General features: G+C 40.0%; 1 long non-coding RNA gene and 1 pseudogene across 4 annotated transcripts in view; one reads left to right on the top strand and one right to left on the bottom strand.

The window, feature by feature from the left end:
* Positions 1-14: 14 nt before the first annotated feature.
* LOC136793595 (uncharacterized) overlaps positions 15-18,941 on the top strand; it is a 221,856-nt gene continuing 202,929 nt past the window's right edge. For all 4 annotated transcript variants that reach the window (XR_010839110.1, XR_010839107.1, XR_010839109.1 and 1 more), the window contains exon 1: positions 15-257. This is a non-coding gene — a long non-coding RNA (uncharacterized lncRNA). The remainder of the gene's footprint in view (positions 258-18,941) is intronic.
* On the bottom strand, positions 15,054-17,100 carry LOC131750382 (caspase-6-like; annotated as a pseudogene).

Genomic DNA, 18,941 nt, shown 5'->3' with positions numbered 1-18,941 from the left:
GCCGCCGCCGGGGCCTCCCTTCCACCCCGCGGAGAATCGCCGCGGCTCGCAGAGGAGCCCGACCCCCGGGCTGCTCGCGGCGGGCGGGGCCCACCTGTCCCGGCCCCGCCCCCTTCCCGGGCGTCCCAGGTGGCTCGGGGCGGGGAGGAGCCGCACCAACGCCAGCTAGCCGCCAGTGAGCAGCTAGCCGAGACCGGGAGCCGGGAGCAAGGAGCCGGCCGGACGCGCGGACAGGCCCTGAGGGCGCGGCGGTGCTGGTGAGCCGGGCGGGCACAAAGGGCTGGGGGCGGCGGTCGGCGGGGGACGGCGGGCCCGCGCCCGGGTCCTGCGGGGCTGAGCGGCTGCGGAGGGCAGCGCGGGGCTCCCCTGCCTGGGGCGCCGGGGGAGCGTGCGCGCCGGGGTCGCGGCACAGCGGAGGGGTCGGGGTCCCATAGATGCCTGGGGGCGAACAGCTGCGACCCTCTGCACTGGGCTGGAGCTGGGGACGCGGGCGGGGGTGGGGGCGGGGACAGGTCTGGGGCTACGTGGGTTTCTGAGCTGACCGGGCGGCGCGGAGGCGCTCTGTCCGCGGCGCTGGTGGCGAGAGGGGAGGCTGGGGGCCCCACTGCTACGGAGAGCGCGGAGCTGCGCGGGGGGCTCAGGCCCGCGGGGGAGACCCGAGGGAGCTCCCGTCTCTCCCTCTGCAGAGCTTCCCAGGGGCCCGCTCAGGTGCCGCTCGGCGCTTTACTTTTGATGCTCGGGTTGAGTGTCCGACATACACCTGGGTTAGTTACCTGGGGCTTCCAAAAAACGGTATGCGAGCTGCTCTGACTCCAGGGGCCTTTGCTTGTAAGGCTCCATCCAGGTCTGTGTGTCCTGGGGCGCTGTCGGGGGTTGGGGTGGAGGCGAAGGGTGCGCTGCATCTCCCAGGCCCTGGCCATCGGTGTGATAAAGTGGAAAAAGTCTAGAATTTAAATTCTAGTTACTAGCTGTGTGACCTTGAGCAAGTTGCTTAACTTCGCTGATTCTCAGTTTGCTCGAAGGTAAAAAGGGTATTATACTCATTACAACGGCCTTAAGTTATACGATGTTCATAAAGCCCATAGCACGTTGCTTGATGAAAGTTCTCTCCATTTTTCCCCCCTATGTGTTAACGTAACACTTCATGCCTTCCAGAGGTCCCCACTCCTTTCTGAACAGAAGGGAGATCCAGGAGGCTGAGAGTACCCTCCTTTAGGAGGGAAGGTGGTGGTGTGTGTTTTGGGGGGTGGCATTTTTTCCACTCTAACTTGTTCATGGCTAGGCCTCCTCCAGGCAGTTTTACTTCCTGACACCATTCTAGAAGCCCAGTTTGAGAGGTGACAGTGCACAGGTCCTGAATATAGAAGGGATGTTATCGGCTTGCTTTCATCATTACTGACTGTATTTGTCAGAATTCTTTTCTTTGGGTTGGGTTTGGTCACTTGAAAATTGCTTTATGCAGTAAAGAAATTGATTGGGTCACATAAATGAAAAGGCTGAGGGTTTTAGCGTTAGGCATAGCTTGATCCAGGGGCTCACATAGGGTTGCCGGGCTTGTTCTCTCTTTTTCCCTCTGTGTTGACTGTTCTTAGTATGGAGTGATAAAAAGCACTTGGCACCTTAAGGCTTATCTGCTCCTTTAGAGAGAGGGGGGATAGGAGGGATCTCTCTAATTCCATCACCTCTATCCTTATAGCAAACGTTATTGATACACTAGACCAAAGTGGCGCCAAGCCATCTCAGTGGGCAGGGAGTGGGTTTCCATCATAACAGTGAGTACTTTGCTCAGGTGCCACTGTGATAGTCAATCCCACCCCAGGTGCTGGAGATTGAGCAGGGACAGTTCCCAATGAGAGGTCTGACTTATGGGCAGATAAAATAGGACCTGTTCATTGCACTGTCTCTGGCTTTGCTCACCACCGCCTAAAGGAAGTCTTTAGTAGAGTGTAGACTGCCTGGGTGCCATGTTCCATCTGTCAATCGTCAAGTCTTATCCCAGGCACGGTAGGCATCCTGCATGTTCCTCCTTTGATTTCTTGTTTTGTTGTTTGCTTGTTGGTTGATTCATTCATTTAGCATTTAATAAATGCCCAGCATACACCAGGGCCTTTGCTAAGGGTGAACATGTTTGCTTTTGAGAAGCTCACGGTCTAGTTGGAGAGGCAGATGTGCAGAGAACAGAGTCTGGGACTGTGTAACCGTCTGGGGACAAGCAAAGACTTCCCAAGGAACTGTACTTGAGCTCTAAATTGGAGATAGTAGGGCATAGTAGGAGGAGAAGTTGCAGGGACTTGCCCGGCCAAGCGGTGTGGTGTGGTAGGGTACTTTCTGTTGTAAGTAACACTAGTTAGGTTACTTTACTGTCTTGCTTAAGAAGTCTAGAGGTAGGTGGGTCAAAGTGGCCACAGTTCTGGGTTGGCTTCTTGAAGATTCTCTGGGTTTTCCCTGCCCTGCCACAGGGTGACTGGAGCTCCATCACGCCTTCATGTGATAACATCTAGAGCAAAAATGGAGGGAGACGGCTTGCTTCTCAGTGATTCTCTGGAAAACAAAGGTCAGAATTTCTCAGAGGTTCCCTGTGTCACTGGCCAGAATGGTCATACGCCCGTGCTGAGCCAGTCCCTGGCAAAGGAGGAGAGGGTGGCTGTGATTGTCATGGCCCAGCAGTGTTCTGGAGCTGGGGGAGGGGTCACCTTCCTTGAGCACGTTGGTGCCCCTATCTGAAAATCAGAATTTTATTTATCTGAGAATCAGAAAGCTAGACTGCCTTGCCTGTCGTGCTGTTAGGTAGCCGGTAACCCGTGTCTCCTGCAGGTGGTGACAGATGATGAAAGACATGGCCTTATGGGCAAGCAGGAGAAGCTCAGGACGATAGGAGAAGTGTAGGGTGTGGCTGAGGGGAGGGAAGGAGCTGAGGTTGGAGGTGCAGGTAGAGACAGGAAAACCCTGTGTTAGATGCCTTCTGGGTATCACTAAGAAGCCTGAATCTCAGTCCCATTCCTCAAAGAGCTTACACTCAAAACCTGGGAAAGTTTTTCTGGGTCTTTCACACTCCCATAGTAACAGCAACAGTGGCTCACGCTCTGGGGGTAATTGTGCAGGGATTAGGGTGGAGGAGTTTAGGGAGGGGCCGTGTATAGTTTGAAGAAGCCTCACAGCTGGTTCTGCCGAGCCTCCCACTCCCCAGTGCCCCCTTCACCTTCTCCCCTGCCCCTTATTGAGAACATTTGCTCTAAATCATGTCTTTGTTTCGGCGTCCTTACCTGTCTTCAAGCTAACAGGCTGGCACTTGGAGAAGATGCAGTTAGAGGTAGATCCTGGGCTAGAAAACAATTCTGCTGATGATAGTCCAGCGGGTGAATACTAGATAATCGTGTTCAGTAGGCAACCAGCCTCCACTGTCTATTGCTTTTCTTTTTTTTAAAACAGCATTTAAAAATTTATTTATTTATTTTTTGTGCAGCAGTTTCTCATTAGCTATCTATTTTATACATATTAGTGTGTATATGTTGATCCCAATCTCACAGTTAATCCCACCCACCCACCCCCGCTTTCCCCCCTTGGTGTCCATACATTTGTTCTCTACCTCTGTGTCTCGATTTCTGCCTTGCAAACTGGTTCATCTGTACCATTTTTCTAGATTCCACATATATTCTTTATATATGATACTTGTTCTTCTCTTTCTGACTTACTTCACTCTGTATGACAGTCTCTGGATCCATCCATGTCTGTACAAATGACCCAATTTCATTCCTTTTCATGGCTGAGTAATATCCCACTGTACCACATCTTCTTTATCCATTTGTCTGCTGACAGCATTTAGGTTGCTCCCATGACCTGGCTATTGTAAATAGTGCAGCAGTGAACATTGGGGTGCATGTGTCTTTTTGAATTATGGTTTTCTCTGGGTATATGTGCAGTAGTGGGATTGCTGAATCATACGGTAATTCCATTTTTAGTTTTTTAAGGAGCCTCCATACTGTTCTCCATAGTGGCTGTATCAATTTACATTCCCACCAACAGTGCAAGAGGGTTCCCTTTTCTCCACACCCTCTCCAGCATTTGTTGTTTGTAGATTTTCTGATGATGCCCATTCCGACTGCTGTGAGGTGATACCTCATTGTAGTTTTGATTTGCATTTCTCTAATAATTAGTGATGTTGAGCAGCTTTTCATGTGCTTCTTGGCCATCTGTATGTCCTCTTTGGAGAAATGTCTAGTTAGATCTGCCCATTGTTTGATTGGGTTGTTTGTTTAATATTGAGCTGCATGAGCTGTTTATATATTTTGGAGATTAATCCTTTGTTGATTTGTTTGCAAATATTTTCTCCCATTTTGAGGATTGTAGTTTTGTCTTGTTTATAGTTTCCTTTCTTGTGCAAAAGCTTTTAAGTTTCATTAGGTCCCATTTGTTAATTTTTGTTTTTATTTCCATTACTCTGAGAGGTGGGTGAAAAAAGATCTTGCTGTGATTTATGTCAAAGAGTGTTCTTCCTGTGTTTTCCTCTAAGAGTGTTATGGTGTCCGGTCTTACATTTAGGTGTTTAACCCATTTTGAGTTTATTTTTGTGTATGGTGTTAGGGATTGTTCTACTTTCATTCTTTTACATGTAGCTGTCCAGTTTTCCCAGCACCACTTACTGAAGAGACTGTCTTTTCTCCATTGTATATCCTTGACTTCTTTGTCATAGATTAGTTGACCATGGGTGCGTGGGTTTATCTCTGGGCTTTCTATCCTGTTCCATTGATCTGTATTTCTGTTTTTTTGCCAGTACCATATTGTCTTGATTATTGTAGATTGTAGTATAGTCTGAAGTCAGGAAATCTAATTCCTCCACCTCTGTATTTTCCCCTCAAGATTGCTTTGGCTATTCACGGTCTTCTGTGTCTCCATACAGATTTTAAGATTTTTTTGTTCTAGTTCTGTAAAAAATGCCATTAGTAATTTGATAGGGATTGCACTGAATCTGTAGATTGCTTTGGGTAATATAGTCATTTTCACAATATTGATTCTTCCAATCGAAAAACATGGTATATCTCTTCATATGTTTGTGTCATCTTTGATGTCTTTCATCAGTGTTTCATAGTTTTCTGAGTACAGGTCTTTTACCTCCTTAGGTATGTTTATTCCTAGGTATTTTATTCTTTTTGTTGCAGTGGTGTATGGGGATGTTTCCTTAATTTTTCATTTTGATCTTTCATTGTTAGTATATAGGAATGCAAGAGATGTCTGTGCATTAATTTTGTATCCTGCAACTTTACCAAATTCACTGATTAGCTCTGGTGGCTTCTTTAGGATTAGCTATGTATAGTGTCATGTCATGTGCAAACAGTAACAGTTTTACTTCTTCTTTTCCAATTTGTATTCCTTTTATTTCTTTTTCTTCTCTGATTGCCATGGCTAGGACTTCCAATACTGTATTGAATAATAGTGGCGAGAGTGGACATCCTTGTCTTGTTCCTGATCTTAGAGGAAATGCTTTCAGTTTTTCACTATTGAGAATGATGTTTGCTGTGGGTTTGTCAAAGTGTTATATGACCTTTATTATGTTGAGTTAGGTCCCCTCTATGCCCACTTTCTGGAGAGTTTTTTTTCATAAATGGGTGTTGAATTTTGTCAAAAGCTTTTTCTGCATCTATTGATATGATCCTATGGTTTTTATTCTTCAATTTGTTAATATGGTGTATCACACTGATTGATTTGCATATATTGAAGAATCCTTGCATGCCTGGGATAAATCCCACTTAATCATAGCGTATGATCCTTTTAATGTGTTGTTGGATTCTGTTTGCTAGTATTTTGTTGAGGATTTTTGCATCTGTATTCATCAGTGATATTGGTCTGTAATTTTCTTTTTTTGTAGTATCTTTGTCTTGTTTTGGTATCAGGGTGATTGTGGCCTCTTAGAATGAGTTTGGGAGTGTTCCTTCCTCTGCAAATTTTGGAAGAGTTTGAGGAGGATAGGTTTTAGCTCTTCCCTAAATGTTTCATAGAGTTCACCTGTGAAGCCATCTGGTCCTGGACTTCTGTTTGTTGGAAGATTTTTTTTTTTCTTTGGTGGTACGCGGGCCTCTCACTGTTGTGGCCTCTCCCGTTGCGGAGCGCAGGATCTAGAGGTGCAGGCTCAGTGGCCATGGCTCACGGGCCCAGCTGCTCCGTGGCATGTGGGATCTTCCCAGACTGGGGCACAAACCCGTGTCCCCTGCATCGGCAGGCGGACTCTCAACCACTGCGCCACCAGGGAAGCCCTGTTGGAAGATTTTTAATCCCAGTTTCAATTTCATTACTTGTGATTGGTCTGTTCATATTTTCCATTTCTTCCTTGTTCAGTCTTGGAAGGTTATGCCTTTCTAAGAATTTGTCCATTTCTTCCAGGTTGTCCATTTTATTGGCATAGAGTTGCTTGTAGTCTCTTACAATGCTTTGTATTTCTGCTGTGTCTACTGTAACTTCTCCTTTTTCATTTCTAATTTTATTGATTTGAATCCTCTCCCTCTTTTTCTCTATAAGTCTGGCTAAAGGTTTATCAATTTTGTTTATCTTCTCAAAGAACCAGCTGTTTCGTTTTATTGATCTTTGCTATAGTTTTGTTTCTATTTCATTTATTTCTGGTCTGATCTTTATGATTTCTTTCCTTCTACTAACTTAGGATTTTGTTTGTTCTTCTTTGTCTAGTTTCTTTAGATGTAAAGTTAGGTGGTTTATTTAAGAGTTTTCTTGTTTCTTGAGGTAGGATTTTATTGCTATAAACTTCCCTCTTAGAACTGCTTTTGTTGCATCCCATTGGTTTTGAATCATTGTGTTTTGTTGTCATTTGTCTCTAGGTAATTTTTTATTTCCTCTCTGATTTTTCAGTGATCTCTAGTTTATTTAGTAACGTATTGTTTAGCCTCCATTTGTTTGTGTTTTTATGTGTTTCCCCATGTAATTTATTTCTAATTTCATAGGATTGTGGTCAGAAAAGATGCTTGATATGATTTCAATTTTCTTAAGTTTACTGAGGCTTGATTTGTGACCCAAGATATGTTCTATCCTGCAGGATGTTCCATGTGCATTTGAGAAGAAAGTGTAATCTACTGTTTTTGGATGGAATGTCCTATAAATATCAATTAAATGTATCTGGCCTATTGTGGCATTTAAAGCTTGTGTTTCCTTATAAATTTTCTGTCTGGATGATTTGTCCATTGGTGTAAGTCCCCCACTATTATTGTGTTACTGTTGATTTCCTCTTTTAGAGCTGTTAACGTTTGCCTCATGTATTGAGGTGCTCCTATGTTGGGTGCATATATATTTATAATTTTTATATCTTCTTTTTACATTGATCCCTTTATCTTTATGTAGTGTCCTTCCTTGTCCCTTGTAACATTCTTTATTTAAAGGTCTATTTTTCTGTTATGAGTATTGCTACTCCAGGTTTCTTTTGATTTCCATTTGCAAGGAATATCTTTTTCCATCCCCTCATTTTCAGTCTGAATGTGTCCCTAGGTCTGAAGTGGGTCTCTTGTGGACAGTATATATATGGGTCTTGTTTTTTATCCATTCAGCTAGCTGTGTCTTTTGGTTGGAGCATTTAATCCATTCATATTTAAAGTAATTATTGATACATATGTTCCTATTACCATTTTCTTAATTGTTTTGGGTTTGTTTTTGAGGGTCCTTTACTTCTCTTGTGTTTCCCATTTAGAGAAATTCCTTTAGCATTTGTTGTAGAGCTGGTTTGGTGGTGCTGAATTCTCTTAGCTTTTGCTTGTCTGTAAAGCTTTTGATTTCTCCATCGAATCTGAATGAGATCCTTGCCGTGTAGAGTAATCTTGGTTGTAGTTTCTTCCCTTTCATCACTTTAAATATATCGTGCCACTTCCTTCTGGTTTGTAGAGTTTCTGCTAATAAATCAGCTGTTAACCTTATGGGAGTTCCCTTGTGTGTTATTTGTCATTTATCCCTTGTTGCCTTTAATAATTTTTGTCTTTGATTTTTGTCAATTTGATTACTATGTGTCTCTGCATGTTTCTCCTTGGATTTATCCTGCTTGGGCCTCTCTATGGTTCCTGGACTTGGGTGGCTATTTCCTTTCCTATGTTAGGGAAGTTTTCGACTATAATCTCTTCAAATATTTTCCCGGGTCCTTTCTCTCTCTTCTTCTTCTTCTGGGACCTCTATAATGCAAATGTTGTTGTGTTTAATGTTGTCACAGAGGTCTCTTAGGCTGTCATCATTTCGTTTTATTCTTTTTTCTTATTCTATTCTGCAGCAGTGAATTCCACCATTCTGTCTTCCAGGTCACTTATCTGTTCTTCTGCCTCGGCTATTCTGCTATTGATTCCTTCTAGTGTTTTTTCATTTCAGTTATTGTATTGTTCATCTCTGTTTATTTGTTCTTTAATTCTTTTAGGTCTTTGTTAAACATTTCTTGCATCTTCTCAATCTTTGCCTCCATTCTTTTTCCAAGGCCCTGGATCATCTTCACTATCATTATGAATTCTATTTCTGGAAGATTGCCTGTCTCCATTTCTTTTAGTTGTTTTTCTGGGGTTTTATCTTGTTACTTCATCTGGTATATATTCCTCTGCCTTTTCATTTTGTCTGTCTTTCTGTGAATGTGGTTTTTGACTGTCTGCTGTTTTTAAAGCATTTAGCCTGTTTTCATTTGAAGTATGAAGTGACAGCTGCTTTTTGTTTCCATTTGACATGGGGACATTGGTGGGCATTTGCAGTTAGATTGGCAAGCAGGATGCTACTTCTTATGATTCTCTGTCCTCAGTATCTACTTAGCACAGAAATTGGCAGAAAGATCTAGTCACTAATCCTGGAAGAAAGAGGGAGTGTAGGGCAGCATATTTTGTTGTTTCCACCAGCAGTCCTGCCCAGGATCACTGGCAGAGTGTGAGGGAATGAGGTAGAGAAATGCCTTGGGCAGTCATTCATTCACAAATATTTATTGAACACCTAATGGGTGCAGACACTGCTCTGGGGATAAAAAGAGTATATAAGAAAAGCAAAGTCTCTTCTCATGGAGCTTACACTTTCCTGGAAGGAGACATATTTGTTTTGTCTCCTATGTCAGGTGTTGAGAAGTACTATAATGAAAAATAAGGTAGGTTAAGTGAAGACTGCAGTAGTTGGAAACAAGCTGGACATAGTACTACAAATTGTCAAAGTTTAGTCTCTCTCTGGTTTCTAGCAGAGAAATATGGCCAGAGTGGGTATGGTATTGGGCAAAAAAAAAAAAAAAAAGACGTTCATTTGGAGGAATGGGATTACATATTGAATAACTTGATCTTAAAGGATTTCTTTCATGCAGAATCTCTTTGTTATACTTCGCATAGTTCCCAAACATGATTTACAATGACTTATAAAACATAGTACCAAGTGATGAGAAATAAATGAAGAAATACAAGCAAAGGGAAAATAAAGTTCATTTCTTTCATCGTGTTCCACAATTGTTTAGATTTGGTAGCAGGGGAAGAAGGAAGTATGATGATAAAAAATGTGGTGATTCATGCTCAGGTTTCATTATCTAAAAGGTGACAAAATAAATTTTTGATGCCTCAGAAAGTTATAACTTTTTTGGGTCTGTGTGTAAAGAGTCAATTTTATTTGATAGGAAAAATAGTCGCTATACTAAAGATATATATGAAAATTATCTCCTTAGTTCAAAGAAATTTGATAGTATTTTTTAGGACAGTATGAAGTGCATTAAATGTTAACAGAGATCAAAAGCCTAATTCCAGGGTCAAATAATATGGTATAAATAAAAATTGGTGAGAATTTAAGTTTGGACTTATAACTGGCTGGGAAAATATACAAATTCAAATTAAAATTTACAGCATACAAGTGTTATGCAGAAGTAATTTTGATTACCTATTTTTATTGGCTTGTTTGTTTTCTTATTGTTGAGTTTTGAGAGTTCTGTACATAATCTGGATATATGTCCTGTGTCAGAAATGTGATTTTCAAATAAATTCTCTCAGTCTATGCCTTATCTTTTTATTCCCATAGCAGTGTCTTTCTCAGGGCAAAAGTTTTTTAGCTTTAGTAAACCAATGTATCAATCTTTCTATGGATTAGACTTTTGTTGTTGTATCTAAGATTCTTTGCTGAACTACAAGTGTTGCAACTTTTCTACATTTTCTTCTGGAAGTTTCACAGTTCTGTGTTTTACACTTAGATTTATGATCCATTTTGGATTAATTTTTATATAAGGTGTAAACTATGAGTGAAGAATTTTTTTTTTTTTGGCATGTGGAATTCCAGTTGTTCCACCACCATTTGTTGAAAAGACTATGCTTTCCCTAGAATTGTATGGACATTTTTGTAGTTAATCAGTTGGCCATAATCATAAGGATTTATTTCTGGATTCTCAACTTTAGTCCATTGATCTATAAGCCAACTTTTTGCCAACACTACACTGGCTTGATGCTGTGACTTTTTAATAAATTTTGAAAATAGGTAGTATAAATCCTCCAGGTTTATTTCGTTTCAAAATTGTTATGGCTCTCCTAGTTCCTTGGCCTTTTCATATAGGTTGTAGAATCAGCTTGTCAATATCTGCAAAAAGTCCTGCTGGAATTTTGATTGGGCTTGCACTGAATCTATAGATTCATTTAGGAATAATTGATATCTTTACAATATTTAGTATTCCAGTCCATTAACACAATATTGTTTATCACTTTGTTTATTATTTGTTCTTATTTTTTTATCAGCATTTGGTAGTTTTCAGGATATAGATCTTCTACATGTTTTGTTACATTTATACTTTAGTATTTCATTTGGGTGTTGCTCTTGTTGCTAATATAAAGAAATACAATTGATTTTTGTATTTTGATATTGTATTCTCTTACCTCTCTGAAGTCACTTATTCTAGGAGGTTTATAGATTTTTTGGGATTTTCTACACAGACAGTCATGTTATCTGTGAATAATGACAGTTTTATTTTTTCCCTTCCAATCTGGATGCCTTTTATTTCTTTTTCTTGCCTTATTCTACTGGCTAAGTATTGTAGTACAATGTTTAAAAGGAGTGGTGAGAGAGAACATCCTTGCCTTGTTTCTTATAATAGGGGAGAAATAATATTTCACTATGAAGTATGTTAGCTGAGAATTTTTATAGGTGCCCCATGAGTTTAAGGAATTTCACTTGTATCCCTAGTTTACGGAGAGTTTTTATTATGAATGGATTTTGAATTTTGTTGTATGCTTTTTCTCCGTCTATTGACAGGATCGTGATTTATTCATATTTACTATGGTGAATGACATTGATTGATTTTCAAATGTTGAACCAGCTTTTTATTCCTGGGATAAACCCTACTTGGTTGTAATGTATTTTTGGAAGAGACTGTGTAAGATTGCTATTTTTTCCTCCTTCAGTATTTGGTAGAATTCATTAGTGAAACCATCTAGGCCTAGAGTTTTCTTTGATGGAAGGTTTTTAAACTACAAATTTAACTTCTTTAATTGATACAGGAAAATTCAGGTTATCCAGTTTTTCTTGATAAGTTTTAATTGTTTGTATCTTTCAAGGAATTGGTCTTCTTCACCTAAGTTGTTAAATTTATGGATATAGAATTGTTTATGGTATTCTCCTTTTATTCATTTAATGTTTTGGGGGTCTGTAGTGATGTTCCCCCTTTCATTCCTGATATTGGTAATTTGTGTCTTCAGTCATTTTCTTAGTCTGTCTAGAAGTTCAGCAACTTTATTAATCTTTCAAAGATCCAGATTTTGATTTCATTAATTTTTTCTGTTTTTCTGTTTTCAATTTTATTGATTTATGCCCTTTTTATTTCCTTCACCTTGCTTTGGGTTTAATATGCTCCTATTTTCTTAAGGGGTAAGCTTATATTACTGATCTGAGATTTTTCTTCTGTTTTAATATAAGTATTTAGTGCTATACATTGCCCTTTAACTGCAGCTTTAGCCTGCATTCAACAATTTTGATATGTGCATATTCATTTTTATTTATTTAAAGTTAAAATATTTAAAATTTCCCTTGAGACTTTCTCTTGACCCATGTGTTATTTTAAAATATGTCATTTACTTTTCAAATACTTGGGAATTTTCCAGAAGTTTTCTTGTTATCAATTTCTAGTTTAATTCTCTTATTGTCCCATAGTATAATTTTTTAAATTAATTTATTTATTTTTGGCTGTGTTGGGTCTTCGTGGCTGTACATGGGCTTTCTCTAGTTGCAATGAGCGGGGCTACTCTTCGTTGCGGTGCGCAAGCTTCTCATTGTCATGGCTTCTCTTGTTGTGGACCAGGTGCACAGGCTCTAGGTGCACAGGCTTCAGTAGTTGTGGTACATGGGCTCAGTAGTTGTGGCTTGTGGGCTCTAGAGGTCAGGCTTAGTAGTTGTGGTGCACTGACTTAGTTGCTCCGTGACATGTGGGATCTTCCTGGGCCAGGGCTCGAACCTGTGTCCCTTGCATTGGCAGGCAGATTCTTAACTACTGTGCCACCAGGGAAGCACCATCCCATAATATAATTTGCATGATTTTTATTCTTTTAAATTTGTTCACATTTGTTTTATGGCCCAGAATATGGTTTATCTTGATGAATGTTCAGTGTGCACTTGAAAAGAATGTGTATTCTGCTATTGTTGGGTAGAATGTTCTGGAAATTTAGGTGAAGTTGCCTGATAGGTTTGTTCAGGTCTCCTGTGTCCTTATTGATTATCTATCTATTTGTTTTATCAATAACAGAGAGGGATGTTACAATAGAATCTCCAACTACAATTGTTGATTTTAAGATTTCTTGTTTCAGTTCTGTCACTTTTTGATTCATGTATTTTGACCATTTGTTCTTAAGTGCAACTTTAATAGTATAACAGCTAGTTATTTTACCAGTAAAAGCAAGTTTATTCTGGAGTGGCCAAAGGAATTGCAATTCAGGATATGTGAACTATGGTATACCATAGGCAAATCCAAAAACAAGGAAGGGGAACTTGCTTTTATAGGGAAAAGCAAAACTTGGAAGGAGCTGTAATAACCAAAGAGACCTGTTGCAGGAAACTGGGAGTCCAGTGTATGGAGGCTTCTCATTGGTTGGGCTGCTACACTGTCTGATTGGCGGGGCTGCCTTCCAGCAGAGAGAAGAAGCAGCAATACCTTCCTTTTTGGAGTAATAGATGGTACATGGTGGGCCCTGAGAGCTCCCCCTACAGGCCATCCCAACTCCAATTTTAGCAGAGGTTTCTTTTTTTTTTTTTTTTTTTTTTTTTTTTTTGCTGTATGCGGGCTTCTCACTGTTGTGGCCTCTCCCGTTGCGGAGCACAGGCTCCGGATGCGCAGGCTCAGCGGCCATGGCTCACAGGCCCAGCCTCTCTGCGGCATGTGGGATCTTCCTGGACCGGGGCACGAACCCGTGTCCCCTGCATCGGCAGGCAGACTCTCAACCACTGCGCCACCAGGGAAGCCCTAGCAGAGGTTTCTTTAATTCCACAGTGCATACACATTTAGGATTGTTATGTCCTCTTGGAAAATTGATCCTGTTCTCATTATATAATATTCCTCTTTATTCTGGTTAATATTCCTTGTTCTGGGGTCTACTTTGGTTGTTAATAATATAGCTACTCCAGCTTTCTTTTGCTTAGTATTTGCAGCCATGTCTTTTCCTATTCTTTTCATTTTAACCTGTCTGTGTCTATATATTTAAGGCACATTCCTTGTAGACCTCAGATAGTTGGGTCTTACTTTTTAAATCAATCTAACAATATCTGTCTTTTAACTGGTGTATTAAACCATTCACATTTACTGTGGTGTTAATGTGGCTTAATTAAAAACCTACCATCTTGCTAGTTATTTTCTCTCTGTTCCATTTTTCCCTATTACTTGAGCATTTCTTGATTCCTTTTTATCTCCACTTCTTATTTATGCTTCTTTAACATTTTTAGTGATTCCCCTAGAGTGTTTATTTATATCTATATATATTTAATTAATCAGAGTCTACTTTCAAGTAATATTACACTGTTGCATGTGTAGTCTAAGGAACTTTAAGCAGTATATTTCCAACCCTTCTCTTCCATCCTTTGTGTTATTGTTATTATCATTTTGTTTTCTACATGTGCTGTAAGCAAAATGTTGTTATTGTTTTTGTTTTAGACCGAGGGTCAGCAAACCTTTTTTTTTGTAAAGGCCCAGAATGTAAATATTTTGCTCTGAGGCCACATATGGTCACTGCTGCATATTCTTTTTTTTCTGAAACAACAATTTAAAAATATACAAACCATCCTTAGCTCACAGGTCATACAAAAACAGACTGAGGGCTGCATTTGGTTTGCAGGCCATAGTTTACTGATTTTCTTTAAACATTCAGTTACCTTTTATAGCAATTAAATATCAGAAGAAGAAGAATTATATTTGACATTCATTTGTTCCATTTCTAACACTTTTCATTTCTTTGTGTAGATCCAGATTTCTGTCTGGCATCATATTCCTTTTGACTATAAAACCTCATTTAGTATTTCTTGTAGTGTAGGTCTTTTGGTAATGAATACTTTCAGGTTTTGTTTGCCTATTGCAGTTATTTCTCTTTCATTTCTGAAGGATATTTTCACTAAGTATAGAGTTCTGTGTTGACAGTTTATTTCTTTCAGTACTTCGGAGATGTTGCTTCATTGTCTTACTTGTATGCCTTCTGACAAGGTGTCTTCTGAAATTTTTATCTTTGTTCCTTTGTATTTAACGTTTCATTTTTTCCCGCTGGGTTTGAGACTTTCTTTCTTTTTTAGCTTTCAAAAACTTTTAAAAATATTATAAAGTTTTATAAAATGTCACAAAATACAAGTTAAATCAGTCAGATATTTTGAGTAACCTTGCAATTTACTACAAAAGTCAAGTATTACAAATGCTTGTAGATTTTTATTTATAGGAATTTCCTGAGGATTTCATTTCTACATATATGAAACCCCTTCACCATGTCCAATATGAACTAATTTTTTAAAGTTCTCTCATTTAAACATTTAAAATTGCTGTACCATTTAAATTGCTTCAATTTAAGTATTTAGTGATACTTCTTTATATAAAAATACCGATACATAAAACAAAATAGCACCTATCATTTAGATTTTGGAAAGAAATGCAGCTTTTTAGTTAGCATTGAGGCAAAACAGGGCACCTGCTTCTTTCCAATTGCACTTGGGTCTCTGCAGATATCCACTCGGCACTTAGAAACTTGCCTGTTCACCAGCGTGAGGAGTTCTGTGAACTCTAAGGAGGAGCTGAATTTTCTCAGCATCTCACACAAATCTTGACTGTATCATGAGCCAGTCACAGTTTCCCGATGAAAATAATAACCTTCTGCCACAGAGTAACACATGAGGAAGTCTGCTCCAGCAGGAAGTGTATAAACTGAGGCTGCATCCACCTGGGTTAGGTTGACATCCAGCTTGTCTGTCTGATGATCCACTACATCCAAAGGGATGACTGGCACGTCGTGCTGGTTTCACTGACATGCCTGAATGTTAAATATCTTGGGTCTTCCAACCAGGCTCTGACACTTCTCTCCTTTGAACAAGCCAGTCAATGTCTGAATTTCAGTTTTGGCATCATATGCATAGATGTGGTTGCCTTCACCATGACTCAGGAAAACACACAAAAAGCAATTGGTGTCTGCGTGGCTAGCAGTTGACGCCTCATGAATTTTGAGCAGTAGTTCTTCTGCTTTAAGATCATCAAAGCATTTCACTTCAAATCCTATATCTGAAAACCTGTGCTTAAGATTGTCACTGTCGGCCCTGGTGCCCCGCCAGTCTGGCAGGGTTAAGTGCAGGAAGATCCTCTCATGATTGAAGATTAAAGCAATTCTTCTCCTCTTATGGTCCCTTTTGTACATTTCTGCCATATCAAACACTTCTCTGTTTATGAAAAGTTTAAAAAACAATCACTTAAGCCATATATTAAATAATAAGCTCCTCCAAGCCCAAGGTCAACATATAGAGTAGATAAAGGTCTGCTGCATCCTCCTCCTCTGCCAGGCAGACAAACCACTGGTGTGCCCCAGGAAAGCCTCCCAGCCATACTGGCAAGGAAAGTCCTGAAATATTGGGTTGGCCAAAAAATTCCTTTGGTATTTAAGTAAAAAGACACATTTGCCATTTTCACCAAGAACTTTATTGAACAACGTATTCACCGTTTTGTTCCATTACCTTCTGCCATTTTTCAGGCTACTTCAATTCCATCTTCTCAAAACTTTTTATCTTTTTGAGCAAAGAACTGTTCCAGGTGCCTTTTACAGTCTTCCGGGAAATTAAAATTTTTTCCATTAAGAGAATTTTGTAAAGACCGAAATAAATGGAAATCTGAAGGTGCAATGTCTGGTGAATATGGCAGATGAATCAGAACTTCCCAGCCAAGCTGTAACAGTTTTTGCCTGGTCATCAAAGAAACATGCAGTCTTGCATTATCCTGATGCAAGATTATGTGTTTTCTGTTGACTAATTCCGGACACTTTTTGTCGAGTGCTGCTTTCAGTTGGTCTAATTGGACCAACTTGTTGGAATGAATCGTTTCATTTTCCAGAAGGAGCTCATAATAGAGGACTCCCTTCCAATCCCACCATATATACAACATCACCTTCTTTGGATGAAGACCGGCCTTTAGTGTGATTAGTAGTGGTTCCTTTTGCTTGCCCCACAATCTCTTCTGTTCCACATTATTGTACAGTATCCACTTTTCATCGCCCGTCACAATTTGTTTTAAAAATGGAATGTTTTCATTACGTAAAGAATCATGTGTGGAAATATGGTCAAGAAGGTATTTTTTCACTTATGTGGAACCCAAACGTCAAAGTGATTAACATAACCAAGTTGGTGTAGATGATATTTAGCGCTTGATTTGGATAATTTTAGTATGTCACCTATCTCCTGTGTGGTATAATGTTGATTGTCCTCAATTAATGTCTTGATTTGATTGCTGTCAACTTCAGCTGGTCTACCTGACCATGGACCATCGTTCAGTGAGCAGTCTCCAGCATGAAGTTTTGCAAACCACTTTTGACACATTTGATCAGTCACAGCACCTTCTCCATGCACTGCACAAATCTTTTTTTTGCGTTTCGGTTGTGTTTTTACCCTTCTCATAGGGAAGGCATCTGTTTCTGTCATGTTTTGCTCACCTGCACCGTGGGCCCCATGGAGCCCTGGTGCCAAGCTCCTTGCAGCTGAGTGCACAGCACTGATGCCTAGGCGGCCTCCGCTTCCTGCAGCCAGGCCACAGCCCCCCAAGATTTTCTTTTTGTCTTTGATTTGCAGCCTCTGATATGCCTCTTTGTGTGTGTGTTTGTGTGTGTGTGTGTGCGCGCACGCACATGCCTGCACATGCTTAATTTTTATTCTCTGTAGCGTTTTTGAGTTTTTGGTTCTGTGGTTACGTGTCTGTCATTAATTTTAGAAAATTCTCAGCAGTTATTTCTTCAAATATTTCTTTTGCCCTATTCTCTTTCTTTTCTCCTTCTGAAATTTCAACTACACCTAGGTTAGGACTTTTGGTATTATTCCACAGCTATTGGACACTTTGGTTTTGTTCCATTCTTCTTTTTGTTTCTCCTTATTTTAGTTGGGGATTTCTGTTGACCTATTTTCAGTTCATTGATTCTTTCCTTGGATGTGTCACATCTACTGAAGAATGCTTGTTGAGAGCATTCTTGATTTCTGTTATTGTGTTTAGCCTTTCCAGCATTTCCATTTGATTCTTTCTTATAGTTTCTGTCTGTTTAAAAATATGCATTTGATCTTTCATGTTGCCCACCCTTTCTGTTAGGGTCTTTTACCATTAATTACAGTTATTTTAAATTCTGTGTCTGATAGCTTCCCCATATGTGTCATATCTGAGTCTCGTTCTGTTAATGGCTGTGTCTTTTGGCAGTGTTGTTTTTTCTTGCTTTTTGTACGCTCTGTAATGTTTTGTCAAGACATGGACATCTTGTGTAGGACATTAGAGGCTAAGATAAATACATTTTATTCCTGGAAATGGAATGCCTTTCTATTTCTGCTAGCCCTTTAGTGTGGGGAGTTGATCATTCTGGTCAGGAGTTGACTGGATTTGAGGTGTGTTTTTGGTGAGCCTATCCTCAGGGCACCACAGACTTCAGATTCCTCTAGTGACACCTTGAGTTTAGAGTTGGGGCTGGTTTGCTGAAGGGCTTTTCTCATTGTTTCAGTGTCAGCCTTGGGTCTTCCTTCTGCACTGTGGCTCAGAGTGGTCGGTCTCCATACTCTTTCAACTCTCCCAGCAGTGTTCCATTGTTATTTGTTACTTGATGCTTGTTAGCCATTGTCCAGGTGCATCTACCTCAGGTAAACAAGTGCTCATGTCTTGTCTCTTCTTACAGATGCCTGGTTCTCCTCAGATTCTGGGCTAGTTTGTTCCACTGAGACCTCAGCTGTCTAATGGATTCAAGAAGAATATGAGCTTGTAGTTGGTCTGACTTTTTATTTGTAAGCATGGGAGTGATGCTCTTTTCACCTCTCTACATGCTGAGCAGAATTCAAAAGCCATGATTTGATGTTTTCCAGCTCTTTCTTTTTATTATCTTCATGTAAAATCCTGGAGCTATTTTCCTTCCCTTTATGCTTTACAAAATGTCATTTTTACATTTTACACATATAAATCAGGTTTGCAATTCTTACCTGGGAAACAGAAATAAAATAAAAGTGTTGGGATCCAGTGTTTTAATTGATAAATGTTGGGATCCAGGCATGGGAATCTTTTACAAGCTCCCCAGATGATTCTGATGTATCCCTAGGTTGAGAACCCTCGGTCTAAGTATCACTTATAACTTTTCCTTTCACAGAGGTGCTGTTCCAGTATAAACGACCAAATGAAATTTCAGGCTGTATACATTCACCCCTGTGACTTTGTGGAGTTGCTTCCCTCCTAATTGTGCCTTCAGTGGCAGTTAAGTGCCTGTGATCTAGACCGACAGTCTCATAGAATGGGGAGGAAA

The sequence above is a fragment of the Kogia breviceps genome, chromosome 2, assembly GCF_026419965.1.
Source record: "Kogia breviceps isolate mKogBre1 chromosome 2, mKogBre1 haplotype 1, whole genome shotgun sequence".
NCBI lineage: Eukaryota > Metazoa > Chordata > Mammalia > Artiodactyla > Physeteridae > Kogia > Kogia breviceps.
Note: the sequence above shows the minus strand (reverse complement) of the source record. Positions and strands in the feature narration are given on the sequence as shown.